The sequence below is a fragment of the Mustela lutreola genome, chromosome 1 (assembly GCF_030435805.1).
Source record: "Mustela lutreola isolate mMusLut2 chromosome 1, mMusLut2.pri, whole genome shotgun sequence".
Taxonomy (NCBI): Eukaryota; Metazoa; Chordata; class Mammalia; order Carnivora; family Mustelidae; genus Mustela; species Mustela lutreola.
In genome coordinates, this window is record NC_081290.1 from 88462391 (window position 1) to 88489653 (window position 27263).

A 27263-nucleotide genomic window follows, 5' to 3' on the forward strand; every position below is an offset into this window, starting at 1 on the left:
ACTGCCTCATCTTTTAGAGTCTTAAGAGCAGCACTAATTTCTGCTGCCCTGAGGAGGCATTTCTGTATTGTATACCCATTATCTTGGTAGGGGCTTCTGGGGAGGTAGTCTAGAGGCTTCCATTTGGTCTTGTCTACTGTTACTTTACTGACCAAGAAGCCAATGTGAAGGTTATACCAACCACGAAGATATCAATCTCAGTTCAGGGATGGGAGATATGAACAATGGGTATTAACATGGACTTAGACAACCCAGTGTAAGCCCGGTCTTGACTCACCTAGACACTGGATCCATCACTACTTAAATGTCTAGATATTTCCTTTACCTCGGTGCATAATTACCCATATAAACGGCCATAAGTCTTCTTGTGGAAGGACTAGGAAAATCACCAACCCTGTTTACTTATCATGGTGTTGCAGAGTTCTTCCTTTCAGGGATCCTGCCACTTTTTAAGTCAAAGAATTTTTCCTTTGAAAGTTGTCTCAGGTACAGAACTGGGTAAGAGATCACACCACTCACCCCTCGGTCATCTATCTCATTCCTTCTGCCAGTATAAGCTAAATAGTTCCCATGTTGGCTGCCAATCCACTTTACCCCTGGGGAAGTTGTATATCACTAATAATCTCTGTAACTTTGTGTGGTTCTGACTCCACTGGCTTCCCCTCTGACCTTGGGGGTCATTATAATAATTACTATCTCCTGGCTTCTGGCACTTACACGCCACCCCAAACCTTCTATTATTTTGGGATTCTATCATCCCCCTTTCTCTCAGTAAGCCAAGTTCTGTAACAGACTCTCCTCTATCAGCCCTGACCCCATTAGAAATTTTTATTGATGCTGGTGTTCCTCTTACCAGTTTGTTCTCATAGCCTGTAAATGGTACATCTTCTGGGCCTCCCTGTGGAACATAATCTTCTGTGGGATCTTCTCATTGTAGTAGTATATCCATTCAAGCATACTCCCTTTCCTGAGCTTTTTAATCCCTTGCTCTGCTGTCTACCCCAGCAACATCAGCATTCTAATTTTGCTCAGTGAGTGCCATGATGTGGGTATCATGTCCATTTCCAATGATCGAGGATTCATTCCAGGAAGAAGGTCACACCATCTTCTGGAGTCTATGCAAGGCTAATAAATATTGTAACTTTATACAGTCAGTAAACTCTTCCCTTGACCCCGTCAGCGCAGACTTCCTCAGCTCCCAATACCTGTTAGCACAATCTTGAGGTTGCTCTAGGATATGGTTTCTTTTCTCCCTTATTAGGCCCAGCTCCTTCCTAGCTGTGTGTTTGGGTTTTGGTTTTTGGTTTTATTTGTTTGTTTTTTTCTGGAACTCTGACTATTTAACCCAAATAGAAGGGAAGAAAGGAGAAGGGAAATATGGAGGCAAATTTTGAGGCAGGCATTTGTTGCCTTATAGGAAAGAGGCCTCTGTGATTACCGTCTAGACTGGCTGGAGTACTCACTTTCAGTAGGGAGGAGTGGAGCACTTCTACAGGCTCAGAAGGTTCAGGAGACTCTGGGGAGTCAAAATCTTCAGATGCATCCATCCAGCATTTCCATCCCTGAATCAGCTGCCCAGTTTTTCTCCCCCAGCGTACTGAGCTTAGCATAACTGACCTGATATTGTTGCACTTTAACTTGATCCTCAACTTCCTCTGCCTCCTAGTAAAGGGGATGAGCTTATTTGTATATAAACAAAGAGAGAGGCCTTTTGATTTCCAGACCCCCCCCCCTTTTAAAAAGATTTATTTATTTACCCCAGCAAGGGAATGAAAGGATGGGGGCAGAGGGAGAGAATCTCTAGCAGGCTCCATACTCAGCTCAGGGCCCCATGTGAGGCTTGATCCTACCACCCATGAGATCATGACATGAGCTGAAACCAAGAGTCCAATGCCTAACCCACTGAGCCACCGAGGCACCCCAAGACGCCTTTTTAATTGTCTACTTACTGGCCCTCAGCTGCTCACTGTCTTTTTGCAAGGCATCAGTGCAGTTTGGCAATGCTGTCATTTCCTGTGTACTTCTCAGACAGGAGTTACAGAGCACCAATTAGTGCATTTCCCTCCACTGGTTTACCCTTACAACTCACCACCAATGAGCAATTGGACCATCACCTTGTGCCAGCGGCTGCTGTGCTCCATCTGCCACCAGTGAAGGGGTCCTTATTAGCAGCCAGGTTATGAGTAATCCAGCTCTTGGCTGCAGCTATGGCAGGCAGGGTTCTTTAGAAACATGCCGAGCTGGAGTTTGGGGTGCAAGGTGTTTGTTAGAGATCAATATCTGCAAGAGAAGAGAAACAGGGTTTGGGAAAAGGGAGAAGACAAACTGTGATATAGGCCAAACAAAGCTTCAGCCAACCTGGCAGGAGTTCTGGAATATTATCCAGCATTGCACCTTTCTGCCCCTGCTTTGCTCAGTCACAGGATGTGGTTGGCCCAGGAAGGGTGTGACTTTGCCTGAGGAGGTTCATCTGCAGCTGAGGCAAGCCCTCAGGGAGCTGACCGTGGCAGTCTGGCTACTGTCTGCATTTCTCAGTGCAGGGCAGCCCTTAACAGAGGATCTGTGTAGCAGATTTCAATATCTATCCCATTGTTTTAATTTTATGTTTGGAATTATTGAAAAATATTTAAATAGCATAAGTGTCAAAGTTATGTGACAAGCTATATGAAAGGAAGTCTCATTCCTATCTCAATCCTATCTCAATCCTATCGCAATCTCTTCCACTCCATAGGAAAACATTTTTCTAGTTCCTGCTATTTTTTTGCCTGCATTTTTTTTGCAAAAACAAGCAAATGTGTGTGTGCTCGCTCATTCACATACACACAAACACACTCTTATTTCCCTTTCCTTCTTACTTAGAAATTAGCAGTTTATTTATATTATTTTCCCCTTGCTTTTCATTTAACAAAATATCCTATAAATCATTCCATATCAGTATAAGGAAATCTTCCTTAAAAAAAAAAAAAAAGCTGCTCAGAACTCTACTGTGTGCATGTACTGGAGTGTCCTAACTTATCCTATGGATAAGCTTTTTTTTTTTTTTTTTCTAACATTTTCCTATTACAAATAATGCTACAAAGGAAAATTCTTTGTGTTTTTCATATTTATAAAGGTACAACTTTGGAGTAAATTCCTTGAATTGGGGCTGCTTGATCAAGCACCAGAGATATTTGTAAGTCCTTGTTTTCACATAGCCTTACCACAAAGTACATTGTCAGTTCTTGGAATATTTTGTTTTTTTTTCTATTGTAATTTTGAAGTAGTGATGGGTAAGCATTATTTTGAGTTATCTACAGCAACTATAATAAAATATAAAAGTACCTGTGACTTCTTTAAGATTTTACTTATTTATTTGAGAGAGAGAGTGAGAGGGAGAGAGCATGAGCACTGGGGAGGAAGTAGAGGGAGAGGGAGAAGTAGACTCTGCACTAAGCAGAGAACCTGATACAGGACTCGATCCCAGGACCCTGGGATCATGACCTGAACCAAAGGCAGACACTTAACCAAGTGAGCTAACCAGACACTCATATCTGTGATTTCTATTGGAGATAAATTCATATGCACAGCTGATGCTTTTCTGGCTTGTTGTCTATATTAATAACTAAAGAAATTAATAGTTCCAGTTAGAGATACTAAAATAAAATGTATTTTCCCATCCATGTAGATGAATCCCAAATTAAGAATCCCAGTTTGCAAAACAATCATTATTATGAGTTTATGCTTCAGATTTTGGGGTCCCTCACCATCATTATTTTTTTTTAATTTATGAAGTACCTAATTGTATCTAGTGTTTTGCATGACTGATGTGACAGTTACATAGACTCAGTCCCTGATTTCCTGGAATTTAGAACGTAAGACAGTTGGACATGGACATAGAACAGAATAAGGTCATTAAAGCAATGCATGAATCAGTAAGTCATCCATCCAAAGATAGGTGTCTTTTAGGAGGATGGAATAAGAATACATGTTAGGGTCCTATGGGACAGGTTCTCATTCGGATTGCATAAGGATCAGGAAGAAGTTGGAAGTGGGAGGAAGGCAGTCAGGCTTATCTAAGAACAGAGCAATGTCCTTTCTCTTTCCAAATAAACCTACTGTTTTGGCAGATCAGACTGAAGAGAATGCATTAATCACACACTGCCCTTTTCTTAACACACCAGGGTATCTAAGATTCTCTTGGATTTGCACAGTCTTGCCATTTGAGAAGAGACTGGAACCCCAGAGTGCCATCATCCAGCTACAATTTCCATACACGGAGTGCCCTCCCTCCAAATAGTATCAGAATTCCAGGAACTCTCTCTAGATTTCCCTTCACATCTTTTCTCTGCACAAGATACCTTTCCTGTTACCTAGAAGCCACAGTGATTCATTCACTGAGTGCCTCCTACGTGCCTGGAACAATTCTAGACAATAGGGATTCATCACTGAACAACCAAAAATGCCTCTGGTAACAGGTGGAAGGTAGGCATTAAGGAGATAAGCAGAATGGTGAAAACCAGCAAACTAGTGAAAACCAAAAGGATACTATGGCACTCTGCAGACTAGTGAACATCTGTGATACACAAAGAGTATTCATTGCTCTTATCTCCCAGGCTATGCTCCGATAAAAGTACTACAATCCATGGTGCTGGTCTGAAGCCGTTATGAACTGTCGGTGATTCAGACCCGCCCTAAATAAGGCTATTCCCATCTTGGCCCAACTGCTAAGTGCGGAGAATCCTGAGATAGAGCTGATACTGGTTGGTTTGTACTCGTGTGGTGAAGGATTGTTAAATATGTTGAAAAATGTTCATAAAAAGTTGGTAAATAGCTAGCTAATGTCCTGAGCCTCCTGCAATCCTCAGGGTCTCCCCACAGTCCAGTGACCAAATGATTAATACCTGGTTTTTCAGGCAGCCTAGATGCCCCCACTTCTGCGTTGGGCTGGAGTCCCTGCTAACTGATCAAGTTGTATGCCATATTAACCATCAAATATATTTAATATCACCTCAAAACAAAATTATATGTCAATGGAGGCCACAGGGAAAAGGATAGGCTAAAGTCCAAAAATGTGTTGAAGGAATGACAGCTTTGCTGTGAACCTCCTTCTGGTCAGGAGAAAAAGCATCAAGAGGACCTCAGGAGTATTTAGAGGCTCTCATCTTCTCAGAGCTAGAAATTTAGCTTGTAAGTAGCTGACCAGTATGAGATATTAAGTAATTGGCATATTGAGGGTATATTTGTAATTACTTAATTGCCTTTCTTGTTGATAACTTTAAGGGACACTTTGGGTAGCCACTGGGAAACTCACCTGCAGATGGAGTCTAGCTCATGCCTGATTTCATCCTTGCGCTCTACTCATACAGGAGTCCTGGTTATTCAGTCCAGAGAAGATTTTTCAGTGGTTTATGTCAAGTGTAACCTTTTCAGGCTAGTTCCTCAGCTTTCTTTCTCTTTTAAAAAGTTATTTTATTTGAATGTTAAGTTGATTTTTTAAAGATTTTATTAGAGAGAGAGGGAGAAAGCATGAGCAGGGAGAGGGTCAGAGGGAGAGAGAGAAGCAGACTCCACTGAGCAGGGGCTGAGACGTGGGGCTCGATCCCAGAACCCTGAGATCGTGACCTGAGCCAAAGTCAGATGCTTAAGCAACTGAGTGACCAGGCACTCCAATAATTTAATTCTGTTTAAAAGATTTATAGACACATGACTTTAAAAGTCAAGTTTCCTTATAAGGCCAAAAATGGAAAATAGCAGCATCACTCTCCTTAATCTTGATTCCTTCTCCTCAGTGTACTTGATTTTGTGTCTTAGCTATAGTATCTGGTTGTTTGTGCCCATATTTCTTTCTTTTTTTTTTTTTTAAAGATTTTATTTATTTATTTGACAGAGAGAAATCACAAGTAGTCGGAGAGGCAGGCAGAGAGAGAGGGAAGCAGGCTCCTGGCTGAGCAGAGAGCCCGATGCGGGACTCGATCCCAGGACCCTGAGATCATGACCTGAGCCGAAGGCAGCGGCTTAACCCACTGAGCCACCCAGGCGTCCCAGTTTGTGCCCATATTTCTAAATAACATGCATATTCAGCTGCTATGTGAGTTTTTAGTTTTAGATACTGTCTATGGGCTTCTGATTATGGAAATGAGGATCAGTTCTCTTATATCTATGCCCCCCACTACTATCTTTCTAATATAGTTACATCATTTAAAAAAGCATTTTATTATGGCAAATTTCAAACATATCCACAAAAAGGATATTACTAAATGAACCCTGGTGTACCCATGACCCACCACCAACCATTAACCTATGGCTAGTCCTGCTTCATCCATTCACCACCTACTTCCCCCACAATCTCATACTATTTTGAAGCAAATCCAAGGATCTAGTTTTATCACTGTTTCTTACTAGATCAATATACAGTGTTAACATTATTTTTTTTAAAGATTTTATTTATTTATTTGACAGAGATCACAAGTAGGCAGAGAGAGATGGGGAGGCAGGCTCCCTGCTGAGCAGAGAGCCCAACACGGGGCTCCATCCCAGGACCCCGAGATCATGACCTGAACTGAAGGCAGAGGCTTTAACCCAGTGAAACACCGAGGTGCCCCCAGTGTTAAAATTATTTTAACCATGATATTTGCAATTGAACTATATGGTAGACTATGATTACCTTTCTTTTGTAATTTTATATCTTTTTAAAATATTTTAATTTACTTATTTATTTATTTGAGAGAGCAAGAGAGAGGGAAGTATGAGGGGGGAGAGGCAGAGAGAGAGGAAGAAGCAGACTCCCCACTTAGTGGGGGGTCTGATATAGGACTTGATCCCAGGACTCTGAGATCATGACCTGAGCTGAATGCTGATGCTTAACCGACTGAGCCACCCAGCCACCTTATATAATTTTATGTTACCTGGTTAATAATTAACTTAATTTCCACTTGCTTTTTTATGTGTCTATCACCAATTTATCCCCCCAAATCTCTATACATATATCCATATGTATAAACATTCTCCACTCTTTGGAGTCCTCACTCCTGGAATCCTCCATCCTCCTACCCTATTCTCCATGAGCTGATGGCTGTCTAGGTCTGCTGCATGGCTTTATCCTGGGATCTTCTTTTATCCTTATCCTGGGAATTCATCCCAGTGTTCTCCTATACCGGATACATTGTTTTCTAATCCCTATGCTTTCCACGTGCTTGGTTTATTTTCTTTTTTGGTATAGTATAGTATAGTATAGTATATGCCATAGAGTCTTCCTTAAAAAGGTATAACAAGTGAATACTTTTTGAGATTGCACATTTCTGAAAATTGCCATTTTAATTTCATAGTTACTTTTTTCTATTGGCAAGATTTAATTTTTTTAATTAAATTTTTAAATTAATTCAATCTAAAGTTTCTCTTACTTCTCCTTAATATAGATAATATTTCCAAATACAGGGTTTCCAGATGCTATATTTCATGAGATTTTATGTTATGTTCACATTGTTCATTTAACTGAATGTTTGTTTCCAATATTAAAAATTTTAAAAATTAAATTATTTGAACTAAATCATGTATTCCCTCCTGGAATTCTGATAAGGAGAATATATTCCAATACACATAAATTTCATTTTCCCTACCCCATGTAAACTCACTGATTCTCTAACCCCTTCATCTTAATGTCCTGTTTAGCTGAGTGAAGTGACCCTATTCCTCTGTAGCACCCACCCATGGCCTCTGTAGTTTTGTTGTTTTGGTTGACCAGCTTCCTAAAATCATTCTTATTTAGAAGGAATCCAATGGCCGGTGAGAAACTGCCTAATTTCTTTTTATAAAAACTTTCTATAAAAACTTTTTTTATAAAAAATTTCTTTTTATAAAAAAGCGGAGAATGTTTATAATTTCTTTTTATAAAAAATCTACCCAAAGGAGGGGTAGATATTTCTCTCTTCATTATCCTGGCAGCCAGAGCCTGGACAGCTGACTTGAAAGTGTCTAATTGGATGCTTCTGTCTAGAACTCTGGATCTCAAAGAATTGACCTGAAGGTTGAGGGTCAGTAAAAGAGTTCCAGGTGGCTGTTGTGGAGTCTAGAAGCCAGTGTCTGGTGGAAGGTACTGAGAGGCAGTGGTGTCAGAGGTGAAGTCCCAAGTAGCCATGACTGAAGCTGATCTTGGCCTTGTCTTACCATGTTTAGGACCAGTCCGATCCTGTTGTTCAGCTTTCTCATGACACTATTAGCATCTCTTACCTGTTTCAATAATTTATTTTTACTGTTTAAGTTAACTGGAGTTCATTTCTGATGCAATGAAAATTTTAAGTATGTTTCTAATTTTAGAACTTCTCTCAATCCCCACAGAGATATTGTGGTTCAAAAGCCTGTGAAGAATAATTGAGTGCAAGAAGATATTCTGACGGTAGGATTCTTGACAAGATTTCTATCACACTGGTGTAGAAATAATGTAACAAAACTCTTCTCCTAAGATACAAGTGATATCTGGGACATTCTGCAGTCCATCCAGGTGCAAACTAAACTGGCATCAGAATAGAAAGAGAATCTTTACTGTGTTAGTGCACGGCAGCTCCCACTTCTGGAGAAAAAGGAAAATAAAGTTATAAAATTAATGTGGATTTTTTTTTTTCCCTAATCATAGTGGTAGTTTGTTAAAATAAAAACTGGATTGAAATGATTTTTTAAAAGATTTTACTTATTTATTTGAGAGAGAGAGAGAGAGAGCATGAGAGGGGAGAAGGTCAGAGGGAGAAGCAGACTCCCCAGGGAGCTGGGAGCCCGATGTGAGACTCGATTCTGGGACTCTGGGATCATGACCTGAGCTGAAGGCAGTTGCTTAACCAACTGAGCCACCCAGGTGGCCCCTGAAATGACTTTTATATATTGCAAACATGAAATATTGTCTCACATACCTTTGGTTGGGATATCTATCTATCTATATAACAACTTCTTCTTTGATTGATATATTTTGGGTGTTGTGGCTGATTAACAGTTATCCTACAATAATGTTTATTTCCTCCTTCCAAATGGATAGAATTCATCAGTGCCCTTGGCCACCCAGAATAAAGACTGCATTTCCCAGACTCCCCTGTATGGCCATGTGACTAGGTTCTGGCCAACTGGATATAAACAAAGAGTTACTTAGAATCTTCCAAGAATGTTCCTTAAAGGACAGCTGGCCTGCTGTTCACCTCAACTTCTTTATTTCTTTTTTCAGTCTGTAGCCTGGAATGTAGATGTGGTGGTTGACATCTTGGACCAGGAGGACAAGGATCATACCCTGAAAATAGCATCCTGGTCAGCTGAAAGGAACAGAACCACTGCTGTGGTAGATTGGTCTGCAAAAGTGAACCCTACTATTCTCTCCTTGAATCTATTAGCCTTGAAATGTGACTGCAGATATACTCATCAATAAGTGGAGTGTATTACCTAAAGGAGTTAGAAAAAAAACAACAAACAAAATGTAAAACCAGCAGAAGAAAGGAAATAGTAAAGATTAGAACAGAAATTGATGATATATGAACAAAATAAAACAAAACACAAACAAGAGACCATGCCAATGACACAGATGCTGGTTCTTTGAAAAGATAACAAAATTGGGGGCACCTGGTGGCTCAGTCAGTTAAACATCCGACTGTTGATCTCAGCGCAGGTCTTGATCTCTGGGTGGTGAATGTAAGTCCCCTGTTTAAAAAAAAATGAACAAATCCCCCTTCTACACGATCACGCTGAGCTAGTACCCGCGCCTGGAATCGGGTCGCAACCCCAGCTGCGCCTGCCGCCTGCCACTGCCTCTGGACCATGGACCCCCGCAAAGTGAGCGAGCTTCGGGCTTTCGTGAAAATGTGTAAGCAGGATCTGAGCGTTCTGCACACCGAGGAAATGCGTTTCCTGCGGGAGTGGGTGGAGAGCATGGGGGGTAAAATACCACCTGCCACTCATAAAACTAAATCAGAAGACAGTATCAAGGAAGAAAAACCAGATAGTAAGAAGGCGGAGGAAAACATAAAGACAGATGAACCATCAAGTGAGGAGAGTGATCTAGAAATTGACAATGAAGGTGTGATTGAACCAGATACCGATGCCCCTCAAGAAATGGGAGATGAAAATGCAGAGATAACCGAGGAAATGATGGATCAGGCAAATGATAAAAAAGTGGCTGCCATTGATGCCCTAAATGATGGTGAACTACAGAAAGCCATTGACTTGTTCACAGATGCCATCAAACTAAATCCTCGCTTGGCCATTCTGTATGCCAAGAGAGCCAATGTCTTCATCAAATTACAGAAGCCAAATGCTGCCATTCGAGACTGTGACAGAGCTATTGAAATAAATCCTGATTCAGTTCAGCCTTATAAGTGGCGCGGGAAAGCACATAGACTTCTGGGCCATTGGGAAGAAGCAGCACATGATCTTGCCCTTGCTTGCAAACTGGATTATGATGAAGATGCTAGTGCGATGCTGAAAGAAGTTCAACCGAGGGCCCAGAAAATTGCTGAACATCGGAGAAAATACGAGCGAAAACGTGAAGAGAGATCAAAGAAAGAATAGAAAGGGTTAAGAAGGCTCGGGAAGAACACGAGAGAGCCCTGAGGGAGGAAGAAGCCAGACGACAATCAGGAGCTCAGTATGGCTCTTTCCCAGGTGGCTTTCCTGGGGGAATGCCCGGTAATTTTCCTGAAGGAATGCCAGGAATGGCAGGGGGGATGCCTGGAATGGCAGGAATGCCTGGGCTCAATGAAATTCTTAGTGATCCGGAAGTTCTTGCAGCCATGCAGGATCCAGAAGTTATGGTGGCCTTCCAGGATGTGGCCCAGAACCCAGCGAATATGTCAAAATATCAGAGCAACCCAAAGGTTATGAATCTCATCAGTAAATTGTCAGCCAAATTTGGAGGTCAAGCATAATGCCCTTCTGACAAATAAAGCCCTTGCTGAAGGAAAAGCAACTTCGATCACCTAATGGATGTCGCAATAATACAAACCAGTGTACCTCCGACCTTCTCATGAAGAAAGCTGGGGTGCTGTGAAGAGAATCCCTACCCCTCTGCTCCCCATGCAATATAAACATTCTACAATGGTTTGCCATTAGGGTATTCATTCAGATAATGTTTTCCTACTAGGAACTACAAACTTTAAACACTTTTTAAACCTTAAAAATATTTAAAAACATATTAAAAGGGTGTGTTAGTCCCCCCCCCAAAAAATGAACAAATAAAAGAAAAAGAAAAGATTGACAAAATTGATAAACCTCTAACCAGGCTTATAAGAGAGAGAGAGAGAGAGAAAAGACTCAAATAAACAAAATCACCAATGAAAGAGAATAACCAACACCACAAAAATATAAGCAATTGTAAGAAAATTTTATGAAAATTATATGCCAACAAATTAGACAACCTAGAAGAAATGGATAAATTCCTAGAAACATATAACTTCCCAAACTGAGGCAGGAAGAAATGGTAAATTTGAACCAGCCAATTACCAACAATGATATTGAATTGGTAATTAAAAAACTTCCAACAAACAAAAGTCCAGAACCAGATGGCTGCACAGGGAAATTCTACCAATCATTTAAAGAAGAGTTAATACCCATTCTACTAAACTATTTCAAAAAATAGAAGGAAACCCTCCAAATTCATTCTATGAGGTCAGCATTACCCTGATAGCAAAACCAGATAAAGACACCAGTGAAAACGAGAACTATAGGCCAATATCTCTGATGAACATAGATGTAAAAATCTTCAACAAAATACTAGCAAACAGAATCCAACTATATGTTAAAAAAATTATTTACCACAATCAAGTGGGACTTATTCCCAGGATGCAAGGGTGGTTCAATATTTGTAGGTAAATCAACATGACACATCATATCGCATCAATAAGAGAAAGGAAAAAAACTGTATGATCATCTTGATAGATGCAAATCATTTGACAAAGTACAACATCAATTCATGACAAAAACCCTCAACAAAGTAGGCTTAAATGGAACATGACTCAACATAATAAAGCCATATATGAAAAACCCACGTGAACATCATATTCAAAGAGGAAAACTGAAAGCTTTTCCCCTAAGGTCAGGAAGAGGACAAGGATGTTCACTCTCACCACTTTTATTCAAAAGAGTACTGGAAGTCATAGCTGCAGCAATCAGACAAGAAAGAAATAATAGGCATCCAAATTGGTAAGAAAGAAGTAAAACTTTCACTATTTGCAGGTGACATGATACTCTCTATATAGAAAACCTGAAAGACTCCACCAAAAAACTACTAGAACTGGTGAATGAATTCAGTAAAATCACAGGATACAAAATCAATGTGCAGTAATCTGCTGCATTTCTACACACTAATAATGAAGCATCAGAAAGAGAAATTAAGAAAACAATCCCTTTTAGGGCACATGCACCCGAATGTTTATAGCAGCAATGTCTACAATAGCCAAACTATGGAAAGAACCTAGATGTCCAACAACAGATGAATGGATAAAGAAGATGTGGTATATATACACAATGGAATACTATGCAGCCATCAAAAGAAATGAAATCTTGCCATTTGCGACGACGAGGATGAAACTAGAGGGTATCATGCTTAGTGAAATAAGTCAATCGGAGAAAGACAACTATCATATGATCTCCTGGATATGAGGAAGTGGAGATGCAATGTGGGGGGTTAGGAGGGTAGGAGAAGAATAAATGAAACAAGATGGGATCGGGAGGGAGATAAACCATAAGTGACTCTTAATCTCACAAAACAAACTGAGGGTTGCTGGGGGGAGGGGAGTCGGGAGAGGAGGGTGGGGTTATGGACATTGGGGAGGGTATGTGCTATGGAGAGTGCTGTGAAGTGTGTAAACCTGGCGATTCACAGACCTGTACCCCTGGGGATAAAAATACATTATATGTTTATAAAAAAATAAAAATAGATAAAGATTTAAAAAAAGAAAACAATCCCTTTTACAATTGTACTGAACAGGGTAAGATACCTAGTAATAAATCTAACCAAAGAAATGAAAGACCTATACTCTGAAAACTATAAAACACTGATGAAAGATATTGAAGATGACTCAAAGAAATACAAAGAATTTCATGTTTACAGATTAGAAAAACAGATATTGTTAAAATGTCTATTTTCCTAACGCTACCTATAGATTAATACAATTCCTATCAAAATACCAATAGCATTTTTCACAGAACTAGAACAAAAAAAAATCCTAAAATTTATATGGAACCACAAAAGATCTCGAATGACCAAAGCAATCTTGAAAAAGAAAAACCTCAAGGCACCACAATTCCAGACTTCATGTTATATTACAAAGCTGTAGTAATCAAAACAGTATGGTACTAGCACAAAAATCGACACATAGATCAATAGAACAGAAATAGGAAAACCAGAAATAAACCCACATTTATATGGTCAGTCACTCTTTGACAAAGCGGGAAAGAGTATCTAATGGGAAAATGTCTCTTCAACAAATGGTGCTGGGAAAACTGGACAGCAACATGCAAAAAATGGAACTGAGCCATTTTCTTTCACCATACACAAAAACAAATTTAAAATGGATTAAAGACCTAAATGTGAGACCTAAAACCATAAAAATCCTAGAACAGAACACAAGCAGTAATTTATCTAACATTGGCCATAGCAACATTTTTCTAGATCTGCCTCCTGAGGCAAGGGAAATAAAAGCAAAAATAAGCTATTGGGACATCAAAATAAAAAGCTTCTGCTCAGTGAAGGAAACAATCAACAAAACTAAAAAGCCACTGATGGAATGGGAGAAGATAATTACAAATGACATATCCAACAAAGGGTTAGTATCCAAAATATATAAATAACTTATAAAACTCAACTCCCCCCAAATAAATAATCCAATTAAAAATGGGCAGAAGAAAGCGCCTTGGGTGGCCCTGTCATTAAGCATCTGCCTTTGGTCAGGTCAGGAACTTGGGTTCCTCAGGTGGAGCCCCATGTTGGGCTCTGAGAGCCTGCTTCTCCCTTTCCCTCTGCCCGCTGCTCTCTGTAAAATAAGTAAATAAAACATTAAAAAACCCCTAAAATGATAGAAACTCACACATGTTGGAATGGGTAAAATCAGCAACACAAGAAACAGTAAGTGCTGATGAGAATGTAGAGAAAGGGGAACCCTGTTACATGGTTGATGGGAATGCAAATTGGTGCAGCCAGTGGGGGAAACAGTATGGAGGTTCCTCAAAGAGTTAGAAATAGAATTATCATATGATCCAATAATTGCACTACTGGGTATTTACCCAAAGAATACAAAAACATGAATTCAAAGGGATATGTGCACCCCTTTGTTTATAGCAACATTATCTACAATAGCCAAAGTATAGAAGCATCCCAAGTATCCATCGAGAGACGTGTGGATAAAGATTACATAATCCTTATATAATAATATATAATTATTAAATATTATGATAATAATTATATATGTAATAGAATTTTACTCAGCCATTAAAAAGAATGAAATGTTGCTATTTGCAATGACATGGATAGAGCTAGAGAGTATATGTAATTCTAAATGAAATCAGCCAGCAGAGAAAGACAAATACCTTGTGATTTTCTAATGTGGAATTTAAGAAACAAACAAACAAAAGACCAAGAGAAAATAGGTAAACCAAGAAACAGACTCTTAAATACAGAGAAGAAACAGATGTTTACCAGAAGGGAGGTGGGTGGGGAGATGGGCACAATAGGCGATGGGGTTAGGAGTGCACTTGTGATGAGCACTGGGTAATGTATAAAATTGTTGAGTCGCTACTGTGCATCTGAAACTAATATAACACTGTATGTTAACTATACTGGAATTTGAAGTAAAATTAAATTAAAAAAAAAAAAGAAGTGGAGTATATTTTCCACATACCTTATATCTGGGCTGGCCTTCTGAGTAGCTCTGGTCAATAGAATGCAGAAGTGACTCCATGCCAGTTTCATGCCTGAATCTCAAACACCCTTGCATGCTTCTACTTTCTCCCTTGGGCCCCTGCTTCCACCATGAGCACAAACTCAGGCTAGCCTGCTGGAGAAGGGAGACTACGAGGAGGAAAGCTGAGGGGGTCTAGCCAATAGCCTTCCAAACTCCAGAAGCCGAGTGACCTAGCCATCACACAGCTGCATGTAAACAGATGAAGGAGCCAAGGTGAAACCAGCCTGAAGTGCTGTTTGCAGGCTCTTAAACTAAAGAAATGGCTGTTTTAAACCATTACATTCTGGGGAGCTTATGCTATTCTAGGAAGATACACATATTTCTGGTTGCTCTTGCCTGTGCATGGGAACAGTCCTGGACTACTTTACTTCAGGCTGAGAGACAATGTGAAACAGATCTGAGGCAGCCTAATTGGCACAGCTGAGGTCCCAGACATATGGGGAAATCATCCTGCCAACAACAAATCCTACCTGTGGCTGCATACCCACTTTAGGAGATCCTAAAGTCCAGCTGAGACCACAGAAAAAATCAGATGACCCTCAGAATCATTGCCAAATGTTTTTTGTTTTACGACACAGTGTGGGAATAAATATTTTGTACCTAGTCTAGGATTGCTCACCTTTCAGTTTATATGGGAGTGATTTCCTTTCTTATTTAATTCTCAGTTATTTGGGATCTCCATACAACCAAACCTATTATTAACTGATATAGTTGTCCATCTTTCCAGCATGAGCCAAAGTCATGCCATAATCATAAATTATGATTAGTTCTAAATTAATCATTGGGTTATATTTGTCTTGCCAGTGATTGGTTTAACAGTAGTCATATGACCCAGTTCCTAAAGAAAGGAATGTAGGGGGCTCCTGGGAAATGTTTCCTCCTCTTAGAAAGAGATGCATGGAAAGAGATGGCCACATTATCCAGCAGAGTTTGACATATCTACTCATGATTCCTGGGACATGGTAGCCATCTTACAAACTTGAGGGGAGCTGGCTTCTAAGCAAAAGCTGATATTCTGAGGATAGTATAATGGAAAGATTTGGGGTCTTTGATAATGTGATTGAGCCACTTTTTAAAAATATTTATTTATTTTAGAGAAAGAGAGAGAGCATGAGCAGGGGAGGGACAGAGGGAGAGGGAGAGAGAGAATCTGGAGAAGACTCCCCACTGAGTACAGAGCCTACCACGGGGCTCAGTCTCACAACCCTGAGATCACGATGCTGAGATCATGACCTGAGCCAAAACTAAAAGTCAGATACCCAGATGACTGAGCCACCCAAGAACCCCATGATTGAACCATTTGATAACTTCCCTTAACTCTGGACTATTGGTTGTATAAGATAATACATATCTCTAAGGCTTGAGCAGGTTGAAATGAGTTTCCCATTAATTCCAGCTGAAAGCATCCCAAATGATACAAAAATTTTCTGATTATTTAATATGTTACCAGCTGGAGAAGGTCTTTAAGTCAGTGAACAAAATGTGTAGTCATTGCCCTCTAGGACTTTACAATCTAGACATTATGATTATAAAACAGATTGAGTGTAATAAATTACTCATTAGTTACTCAATTAGAAGTTATTCCTTCAATATCAAAAGGGAGTTCTGGGTCACTATTGAATTTGTTAAATATGACTTTAAAAAAAATTTCCCCCCAGAGGAATCTGATCCTTATGTAAAATAGTCTCTTTTGAGCATACATAATATTAAGTGCTACTTATAGGCTTACACTTTTTATTTTCATTCTTTGTTCAATTCAGAGTAATCTTGCCTTAGTGGCTCTACACTTGAAAAGTAATATAATGATGATATAATATGATTTGTTAATCACCCATAGACATACCAAGTCACAAATTACTCTGAATTTAAAATGTTAGTCTAGAAATAAATGCCTTATTTTTAGATTGGGGACTGAATTAGGATTACTCACCTTCCTTATCCAGTTTTACATACTTAAGTGATTTTGAGGTGGACTTGGTAACCTTGGCCGAGTAGTTCTTGGGGACTGATAGAAGTAGGAGGACTTTTGGTTGCACTGAGAGGGATTTGTGAGCACCAGGAGATGGGGCAAGTTGTGGCAAAACTTACTTCGGGATTCAAACTTCAAACTTCTTCCATGGGTTCACTATTTCAGCCCCAGAGGTTTTTCCGTGGCAGTTAAGCGCTCTGCTCATGAGACGTTTGCGTTCTCTGTGGTTTTTAAAAAGTTGTTTCTCAAAGACATCCTTTTTTCTTCCAGTTTTTAATAGCCGTTCACATGCTGTGTCCATTGTGTACATCACAACAGGAACTGTTGCTTCAATTCCTCACAGTTTGAAGTATTTTTATGTTGTTAGTTCCCTGCTGTGATTTGTTTCTAATTCTCAGGAATATCCATTTTCAGTCCCATCTTTTGAAGCCCTTGTTGCATTCTGGCAAAAATGGAGTGAGACATGAGGGCAAGTGAGGACTCAGACCTGTGCACGTCACTCAGTAACAGCTCTGTCAACCAGTGTAGGCAGTTCTCATCCAGGACAGACTCATAGAATCAAGGAATATCAGCGGGAGAGATCAAATGACTTCAGGATGAAGATGGATTCTGGGGGGAGGAGGGTGAAAGCAGTAAGTGACGCTACTATTAAATATGGAGATTGGCTCTAACATTCTGATTTTGTCTGCCTGTCAGATAGTCACATGTCAGGTCTGGAACAGGATGGATCCTGAGGAGAGGGTAGGATTATTAGGGGGTTGGTAGGAAGTCATGTTAACTTTGTGTTCACATGCTTTCAGCATGTGCAAAGTTCAGTTTGTGTGTGCACAAATGAAATGGCTTTATAGATTGTATCATCTAGCTTTAACTTGTCTTTATAAAACAGACAGGTGTCCTCAAGAATATTCCTGTAAAAAAATCTCAGAGCAAAGGTAGAAACAATACACTAATACAACTAAATGAAAGGAAAATGGCACAGATAAATCTTTTATTCATAGCACAAGCTTTCTTGGGCCACTTTAAGAGGTTAAATTATTACATCTAATCATACCTGACTACCATTTACTTAAAAATTTTTTTATCCGTCTTGCAAACAAAAGGTGATGTTTGAAAAGACTGAATGAGAAAATGATTCTTTTCAAGTGAGAATTTTGAAAACATATGAAGAAGTGTTGTCATTGTTATATCATCTTTATAACCAAAAATGTTATGACTGTGTCTCCTCCTTAAAAATCTTATAACTGACCACTTAAAAAACTTGAAAACAAAACCTTCTAAGTGAAGCTTAAATATTTTCCAAATGAATAGTTTTTCAATGAGTTTTGTACTACTGCTTAAAGACATAAAAATTGGAAAGCTGGGAAATGATCAGAGGAAGGATTATTAAAACTGAGCTACTTCGGGGCTGGCTCAGTTTATGGAGCATGGAACTCTTGATCTTGGGGTCATGAGTTTAAGCCCCATTTTGGGCATAGAACTTACTTAAAAACAAACACATACACACACAAACCCAAAAATTGAGTTTCTTTGAACCTGACCCCCCCTATAGGGTGTGGACAAGCTATAGTTTCTACTTGTCTATTACTCAAAAGCTGTTGAACACATAAACATTGCAAAAGAGAACTGATTTCAGAGCAGTTAAGTTTAAAAGTTTGACACTGAGTTAGAAAAATAATTAAATTTATTCTAAAATGACATAACCCTTTAGCTAAAAATGGAGGTTTCTTGGCTCTGCCCTCATACCATGAAGGATGATGACACATAATCAGAACTGAGATTGTTCTCCTGACCCAGGAGATTGCTGTCCACCCCTGAACTCTTTATGTCTTTATGTCTTTTACATACATTAAGGACAGTTAGTATTAAAATGGAAAGCGCTCTCTTTTTTCACATATTGCCTTTATTAATGGTCTCATTTAGGCACACTTGTGATTCTAAAAACTTGGGAATTAGCCAAGTCTAGTTTTTATTTCCATCTGCATTGAATCCACCCCAGGGGACGTTAACTTCCTTGGAATAGTCTAAGGAGGAGTTACTTATTTAAATAATTATTCACAGAATTTTGTTTTTAGATTTTCTTTTTTAAAAAAAATTTTATTTATTTTTTAAACTTCTTTTTAGTGTTCCAGAATTCATTGTTTATGCAACACACCCAGTGTTCCATGCAATACGTGCCCTCCATAATACCCACCACCAGGCTCACCCAACTTCCCACCCCCCGACCCTCCAAAACCCTCAGATTGTTTTTCAGAGTCCACAATCTCTCATGGTTCATCTCCCCCTCTATTAGCAACCATGATGGTTAATTTTATGTCAGCTTGAATGTGCTGTGGAATGCTCAGATACTTGGTTAAACTTTATTTCTGTGTGTAAGTGAGGGTGTTTCTGAATGAGATTCACATTTGAATCAGTAGACCTGGTAAAGTAGATTGCCCTCTCCAATGTGTAGAAGGACAATCTGTAGAAGGACAGAACAGAATAAAATGCTGAAAAAGAAAGAATTCTTTCTTTCTTCCTCTCTTCAAGCTGGGAGATCCATCTTCTTTTGCTTTTGGACTTGGACTAGAACTTATACCATAAACTATTTTTGGTCTCTAGTTTGTTGACTACAAATCTTTGATTTCTCAGTCTCCATAATCATGTGAGCCAATTCCTTAAAATAAATCCATTTTATCTATCTCTCTCTTTCTCTCTCTACGTACCTACCTATTTACTCACCTCCTATTGATCCTATTTCTCTGGAGGACCCAGACTAATATAGCAACTTTTGAAGTAGAGACATTTATTAAGTATTATCTATAATAGAAGCAACAGGATACTTGGAGGTAAGAAAGATACATACTAGAGGTGATGAAATAATGAAAATGAACTGATGACTTTCTTTAGCTGGGCTGGGATAGCCGGGAGAAAAAGTTCTGACTTCCTTGTTTTCTGGTTTGTCCTCCAGAATGACCTTTGATGTCCCATATAAAATTGCAGTAAACTTGCCTTCATTCATTCAACAAATACTTAGAGCATGCTTACTATGTTCCAGGCAATGTTCTAGGCACCAGTATATATATATATATATATCTGGGTCAGAATTCTTCAGGAGCACATGAGAAAATTTTTTTTTTTTTTTTACACCAGTCCTAGGCTAAGGATGAGCAGGGGCTATACAGAACAACAAAAGGGTTGGATGGATATTGGCTATGACCAACATCCTAGATTATCCCCACCCACCCACACTGGTTTTTCTGCATAGCACTTGCTAGTCTTTAACTTTCTGCCAAGATTCCTATACTTATGCTATTTAAGGTTATAAAAAATTCAATTTATCCATTCTGAGCTGGTCCTAATCTTTTTTTTAAATTCACCTACTAGAAAACAGTTTCTCTCATTAATAGAGAGCACAAAGCCATCCAAAGTTTGATCAGGGAAGCATTAAAAATGAGATCTTTGTTTCTTCTCCCAAGTGTTTATATCCCCAATGGTTTCTTCTTCTTCTTCTTCTTCTTCTTCTTCTTCTTCTTCTTCTTCTTCTTCTTTTTTAAGATTTTATTTACTTATTTGACAGAGACAGAGCACTAGTGGGGGGAGCAGCAGGCAGAGGGAGAGGGAGAAGCAGGTTCACCAAGCAAGGAGTGTGTGCAGGACTTGATCCCAGGACCCTGGAACCATGAACTGAGCTAAAGGCAGATGCTTAATGACTGAGCCACCCAGGCACCTCTGGTTTCTTCCTTAATACCACCCTTACTACTGTTAAATCACCACAACTTTTTGGATAGTTTTTTTGTTTTTGTTTTTTTGTTTTGTTTTGTTTTTTGTATGGCTTCCCTCTATCCTGACTTCTCACCTATCCAAATTTGGTGATGCAAGGTCCTCAGAGTGGCTATCAGGTGCTCTGTCTAACTTTTATCTAGGTTCTACTCCTCTCACTTTGGCTCTGGCAGTTCAAACCTTCCACAGCCTCCTAAATCCATCCACTTAGGTTCAATTTCCAGCCCTATGTCACAACAGATTGACAGGTCCTCTCAGGCTAAGGTTTCGATCCTGGCCCATCTTTGGAGCTTTTGCTGGGAACTCTTTCAGGTGATTCTTTCTCCCTCAGACAATTGATCTTGAAAAATATATATTCATCACGTGTTCACTGTGGCAGCCATCAGTATGTCAACCTCAAATCCCCTGTTGCAGAAAAAAATTGAGGTGCCTTCTCCCTGGATCAACCCCAAGGCCCACTCCCTGCTTCCAGACTGCTCCCAGTCAGGGACTGACCATGGCAAACTGAAGCCAGCCCATTCTTGCAAGATGAGAAACTCCTTTAACAGGGGACTTTGCTTGAGGATTTCCCCTTGGCTTGGGAAAAACTTCTGAGAAATGCACCGAAGTTTGAGACTCTTCCTAGCTAATCCCTTCTCCTCCCTCTACTTCATGGAGATCAGACCTGCACAATCTGAAGGCTCTCTCCACCTTCTGCAACTCCCTCCCTTCTATCTTTCACAGGCATTTCCTCCGAATAAGCTTCTTGCATATCTAATCCTGACTCAACATCTGTTTTCTGAAAAGCCTAACACACTCATAACATACCCATCCATTTGTTTATTCTGATCTGTAAAGGACTTGAGGTGTTAACATGTTCAATCATCATTAACATGGAATATGCACAATTCGATTCTCCTATCTGCAACAATGCTTCTATGTTATCCTTGGGCATATTTTATTCCTTATGGCCATTGTCTAAAATCATTTCCACTCCTCAAAAAATCTCTGAATCCTTCTCTTCCCTTTACTCTGACTACACAGACAGAATCAGGCAATTTAGCTTGACATCAGCCTCCTCTTGACTTCAAGACTTCTCTAGAATTATATCCATTACTCTCTTCTATATTCCAGGTTCCAGTATTCTGCTTTCCAAAGATGACCTCTTACATTCTTGATCTTACCCTCTTTAATGTACCTTAGAGCAAAGCAATTGTCAGGTCCTCCATCCTAAGAAAATCCTCTTGCTCCTGCTTCATCCAAAGTACTTGCTATCTTCCTTATACTTCCAGATATTCTAAGTGCAGACTATATTCGCTGTTGTCCCTTTCTTACCTCATCTTACTCCCTATATATTGGTTCCTATCCACACTGATCTCTTCTTTTTTTTTAAAGTTTTTTTTTTTTTAATTTAATTGAGAGTGAGAGAGAGACTGAGAGAGATTGAGAGAGTGCATGAGTAGGAGGGAGGGGCAGAGGGAAAAGCAGGCTCTCTGAGAGAGCCTGATACTATCCACACTGATCTCTTAAGATCATTCTCTTAAAGATGACACTCACTTCCTAACTGTCAAGTTTATGGCCTCATCTCATCTTTCATATTATTCAGTCTCAGAATTTGACTCCATTTACTACTGCTTCTTTTTTGAAATGTCTTTTATCTAGGTTTTGATGATGGATCAAAAAGCCGTCTTTGATATTCTCACTTTCTGTAGGGTCTTTTCCTTGGTCTACCACTGACATTTTAATTATAGGCATACCCTAAAACTGGTCCACGTCTATTTTGGTTTTGCACTCCTGCTAAACGAGCTCATTTATTTGTAAAGCCTCAGTCTTTGACAATTCCCCAGTCTATTCCTTTACAATTGTTTCTTCCCTGAACTCTATGTCTCTATTTTTTTCTTAAGAAAAAAAAAAATGCTTTACTGAGTGAAAATAGACAACAAATTCCAGAGTGCATGGTTTTCAGGCCACTCCATCACCCTACTAGCAATAAGAACACAGACCACTCAGTCACCACACATTCTCCTACCTCAGAGAAGAAGTGTCTCCGTGCACATCTGATCTGAATGCTGCTAGGGGAAAGGGGAGGAGGAAGGAGTGTCGGGAAATTCCATCCTTTCACTCTTTCTTTCCTTCCTGGCCTATTGTAGTAGAATATAATTGTCCCAGGATGCAGAACTCCTGGTTGGGGACAAAAAAATGGCAGAAAATTTTCTATTTCTTTTTCTTGGATATTTTCTGGGAAACTTGAGCTCAGAGAGTCTAAACCTAAACTTATCTTCATTTGCAACCTCATCTCTGCTTCTGCCTGAAGTACCAATATCTTCTTAGTTACCCAGACCCAAACCTCTGTCCCCCCCACTTTTTTTTAAAGATTTAATTTTTATTTATCTGACAGACAGAGATCACAAGTAGGTAGGGAGAGAGGAGGAAGCAGGCTCCCGGCCGAGCAGGGAGCATGATGCGGGGCTTGATCCCAGGACCCTGGGATCATCTCCCCCCCTTTTTAAGATTTTATTTATTCATTTGACGGAGAGATAGAAAGCACAGTAAGCAGAGTGGCAGGCAGAGGGAGAGAGGGAAACAGGCTCTCCGCTGAGCAGGGGCCCGATGCGGGGCTCAATCCCAGGACCCTGGTGACCTGAGCCAAAGGCAGCCACTTAACCAATTGAGACACCCAGGTGCCCCCTCAAACCTCTGTTCCTTTAACTCTACACTCAATTTCTCAATCCTAGTGATTCTTCCTCCCAGGGACTTTAAGACCCATTCTATCCTTCCCATACCCAAAACTCTCACTTCTCTTTTCTCTACCTCCTATCTCACATTTCTAAAGCGCTCTTTATAGTGCTGCCAGAATCATAAACACTGTTCAGGTAACCTTACTGCTCACCACAGAAATTTGCACTGGGTCTCCCACTAGCCAAAACGGGAACAATTTATATGTCAAAATAAATAATGATATGAACGACTTATAATTCATTGAATGAGTTCATATTTATTCTAATATAAATAGGTAGATAAATGTGCAAGGAAGAAAAAATCTCTTCCATACAGTAATAAATGTAGAAGAAGTAATAAAATTGAAAACTCACCATATGGCACCTCTCATAGTAATAACTATTTCAGGTGAGAAATTACTGGTGAGAGTTTGATGAGAAAGAGGATATTACATGGTCTCCAGATAAGATATGTATCAACAATGGGAAAATTGATAGTGGAAAAACCCAGTAGATACTACCTTACCAAGAGTTGAACGTTAGCATTACCCACAATCAAATAAGTAGACATCATGTATCTCCTGATATAATGCACTGAGAAAGGGCCAGGCATCACTCTGTAATATTCCTGCCCCCCAAAAACATAGTGTGAATCTAATCATGAGGAAAATCAGAATCTACAAACTGATGTTCTTCAAAATAAATGGCATGGACTCTTCCAAAGTGTCAAGGTGATTAGACTGGAGATTCCAGATTAAGGAGACTAAAGAGAGAAAAAACAAATGATAATTTATGCTCCTAGAGTGAATCTTAAATCAGATTTATTTTTCTTTTCCTATAAAGGGTATTTGTAAGGCAACTGGTAGATTTGAATGAGCTCCATAAATCAAAGTTAATTTCCTGGCTTAACTGTATCAAAGTTAATTTCCTGATTTTGATGACTGTGCTGTGGTTATGTGGAGAATGCCCTTGGTTTTAGGAAATAGACACTGAAGTATTTATTGATAAAGGAGCATCATGTCTACAACTTATTCTCAAGTGGTTCAAAAAACACAATTATATCTATTCATTTATCTATTTGTACAAAAATGGATAAAACACATGTAAAATGTTAACTTGTGAAGAATCTGGGGGAAGAATATAGGGAAATTTGTTTTTATAGTATTATTACAACTCTTCTGTAAATCTTAAATCCTTTCAAATGAAAACTTAAAACCTTCAGGGGCAGGATAAATTACAAAATGCTTTGTGTTAGCATTAGGAAGTCTCCATGACCTGGTGCAAATTTTAATAAAGACAAGTTAAACAATCTCTGCTGTACCCATATTCTCTACTTTTAAGTAATTACTGCCTTGGAAGAGGTTTCTCTGACTGATAGCTTAATAGAGATTCAGTCCTAATGTATTTCCAGTAGGTGTAGTAATGATCGTCATGATGATGATGAAATAAGTCACCTTATATCTATACCTTAAAGACTTCCTTATTGTAGTATAAATGTGTGTTTTGCCTTTTCTCTTGATAAATTTGTTAATAACTATAATATACATAAGAAATCACAGCCTAATAACTAACTTATCTTAGCACTCAATGTAATATTTGGGAAAGGAATTAATGCCCTATTTACAACTGCTGAAAGAGTTTAATTCTTGGCTCTCAGCATTAACACAAAGAAGGGAGAATGGGCCTTACACCAAAATTTAGGCTGTTTCAAAAATTAACTGGATTTTGGAATATGACTATATATTTATATTTGGATACAGATATGATTAATTTTTATAATTAATACAAAAACAGAAAATAATGAATACCATGGGCCAACCCAATAATATTTGGGAAACTGCCCAAATTGGCCATCTTGCTCCTGATTAAATCTTCTGGGTAACTTATCTCCCGCTGAGAATAGAGGATTCTCTTCCAGGCTATTTTAAGTTTACCTACCATTAACAAACCTATTCTGAAACAGAAGAGGTTAGCATATGAGTTTCTAAAGCTTTCTCTATATAGATGGTAATTAGAGCAGATACTGTCAGTAAATATTCAAAAAAAATTTTAAGGAGAAACCACCTATAAGGGGTATAATAGGAGGGTGGTGTTTTTCTCCAGCTGATGTTGTTTTGATTTTCCTTAGTCTCAAGAGCACTAAGGGGTATAATACTTTTGGTAAGTATTATGGCTGGACTCAGGCTAAGAATAAGTCTCTTCATGGTGCTGTTGGAAGAGACAAGTATCCTGCAGGTGACACACTTCAGCTTTGAGGAGAGCTTCAGACAGCGAAGTGGAAGCTGTCTGATTAGTGGTGAGGAGGAGGTGCTCATGTCAGCTGTGTTCGAGAGGATGCATCTGTGGATTTTGCACTTATCATGCTTCCATAATTAAAGCTTTTTACAATTGAATTGAAGCTAAGAAGCCTGGGAGTCCCCAAAAGATTTAAAACACACAAATATATATACTTTTTGTGTCTGAAAATTAAAGAAATACCTAATCAGTAAGCCTCTTTTCTCTTTCTTTCTTTCTTTTTTCTTTTTTGAGATAGTAAAAGGATCTGGATTCAAGATGCAAAATATTGGCCCTATAAGCTCGGTAATTTTGGGCAAGTCATTTAACCTTTTAGAGAAGAGATCAACAAATATTTCTGTAAAAAACCAGTTAGTAAATCTTTTCAGCTTTGTAGGATGCACATTCTGATGCAAATACTCAACTGTGCTGTTGTGGTATCAAAGCGGCCACAGGACAATATTTAATAATAAATAAGCATGGCTGTCTTCCAATAAAACTTTGGTAACAAACACTGAAATTTGAATTTCATATCATTTTCACATGTCATATAACATTTCCTATGAAATATTTTCCCTCTCTCCACTTTTTTAGAGGTCGAATGGGCTTTATTAAGCAGGCAGCATCCCATTTAGCAAGTAGAGGGGAGCTCCCACAAACTTTCCACTTCTCAAGTAGAATCACCTATTAGAGGAGGAGGAGAGCTAATGCTAAATACTAATTATATGCCAGGTTAAGTTCTTTAAAGTGCTCATCCATTTAACCCTCAAAATAACCCTATGAAATAGATACTGTTTTTCAGATGACAAAACTGAAGCACAGAAGAGTTAAATAGTCTTGTCAAGGTCTTAATCTGGGAAACAGGAGAACCAGTATTCAAACCCGGTTTACCACTATGGAAGTTTCCCAGTTTAACCTGGATGCCTGCTCTGGTGTCCACATCACTGAATTTGACTCAGGGCAGTAAAGGCATGGAGCCAGCCCATCTGCAGTCAACAGGCAGATCATAGCATGTGCTTGATGGTGTATCCATATACATGAAGAGAGTGTTTGGGCCAGTAAGGCACCGCCTCTAGGCTTTGGTGTTCAATCAACACAGTATATGTACTTCTCCCAGGTGTAGGTCCATATACAGATACATACCTGCCTTTTATAAAAACTTGGGTGAAACAAAAGGAGCCAACCTTCATCACCGAATTAGCTGGGTGTGAGTCACAATGTCTCCAGGTCTAAGTCTGGATATTTATGGAATGCTTTCTGTGTATATCATATATGTACATATACATATGTGTATAAACCCAGGCATGCATATATATATACACAAAAAATACACACATACATACATATATATGTATATTTTTGTGTATATATGTGTATGCACACACATAAACATCATAAGCCTTGACTTTAAGAAATCTAGGTAAGTAGTAAAACCAATATATAAATATCTATAATATAAAGCAGTATACCAAAAGTGCTATATGAATTCAGAAGAATAAAAGGAAATTAACCCGTGTTTAGTTACCAACTATTCTATGTCAGATGTTTTTACATAAGCAATTATCTAATTTAATCTTATAACAACCCCATTAGGTAGGCGTTTTCCCCATTAGATTTATGACAAAACTGGATCTGAAGACAATTAAGCTTAATGGAAAA

General features: G+C 39.0%; 1 long non-coding RNA gene and 1 pseudogene across 2 annotated transcripts in view; one reads left to right on the forward strand and one right to left on the reverse strand.

Annotated features, from left to right (window-relative positions):
- LOC131828486 (uncharacterized) overlaps positions 1–27263 on the reverse strand; it is a 43241-nt gene that overhangs the window by 4624 nt on the left and 11354 nt on the right. Inside the window, exons 2-3 of one of the 2 annotated variants that reach the window (XR_009352475.1) lie at positions 16837–17484; positions 2115–2280 (exon numbers count right to left, since the gene is read on the reverse strand). This is a non-coding gene — a long non-coding RNA (uncharacterized LOC131828486). The remainder of the gene's footprint in view (positions 1–2114; positions 2281–16836; positions 17485–27263) is intronic. The other variant, XR_009352477.1, reaches the window with a different exon arrangement.
- Positions 9754–10915, forward strand: LOC131828478 (hsc70-interacting protein-like; annotated as a pseudogene).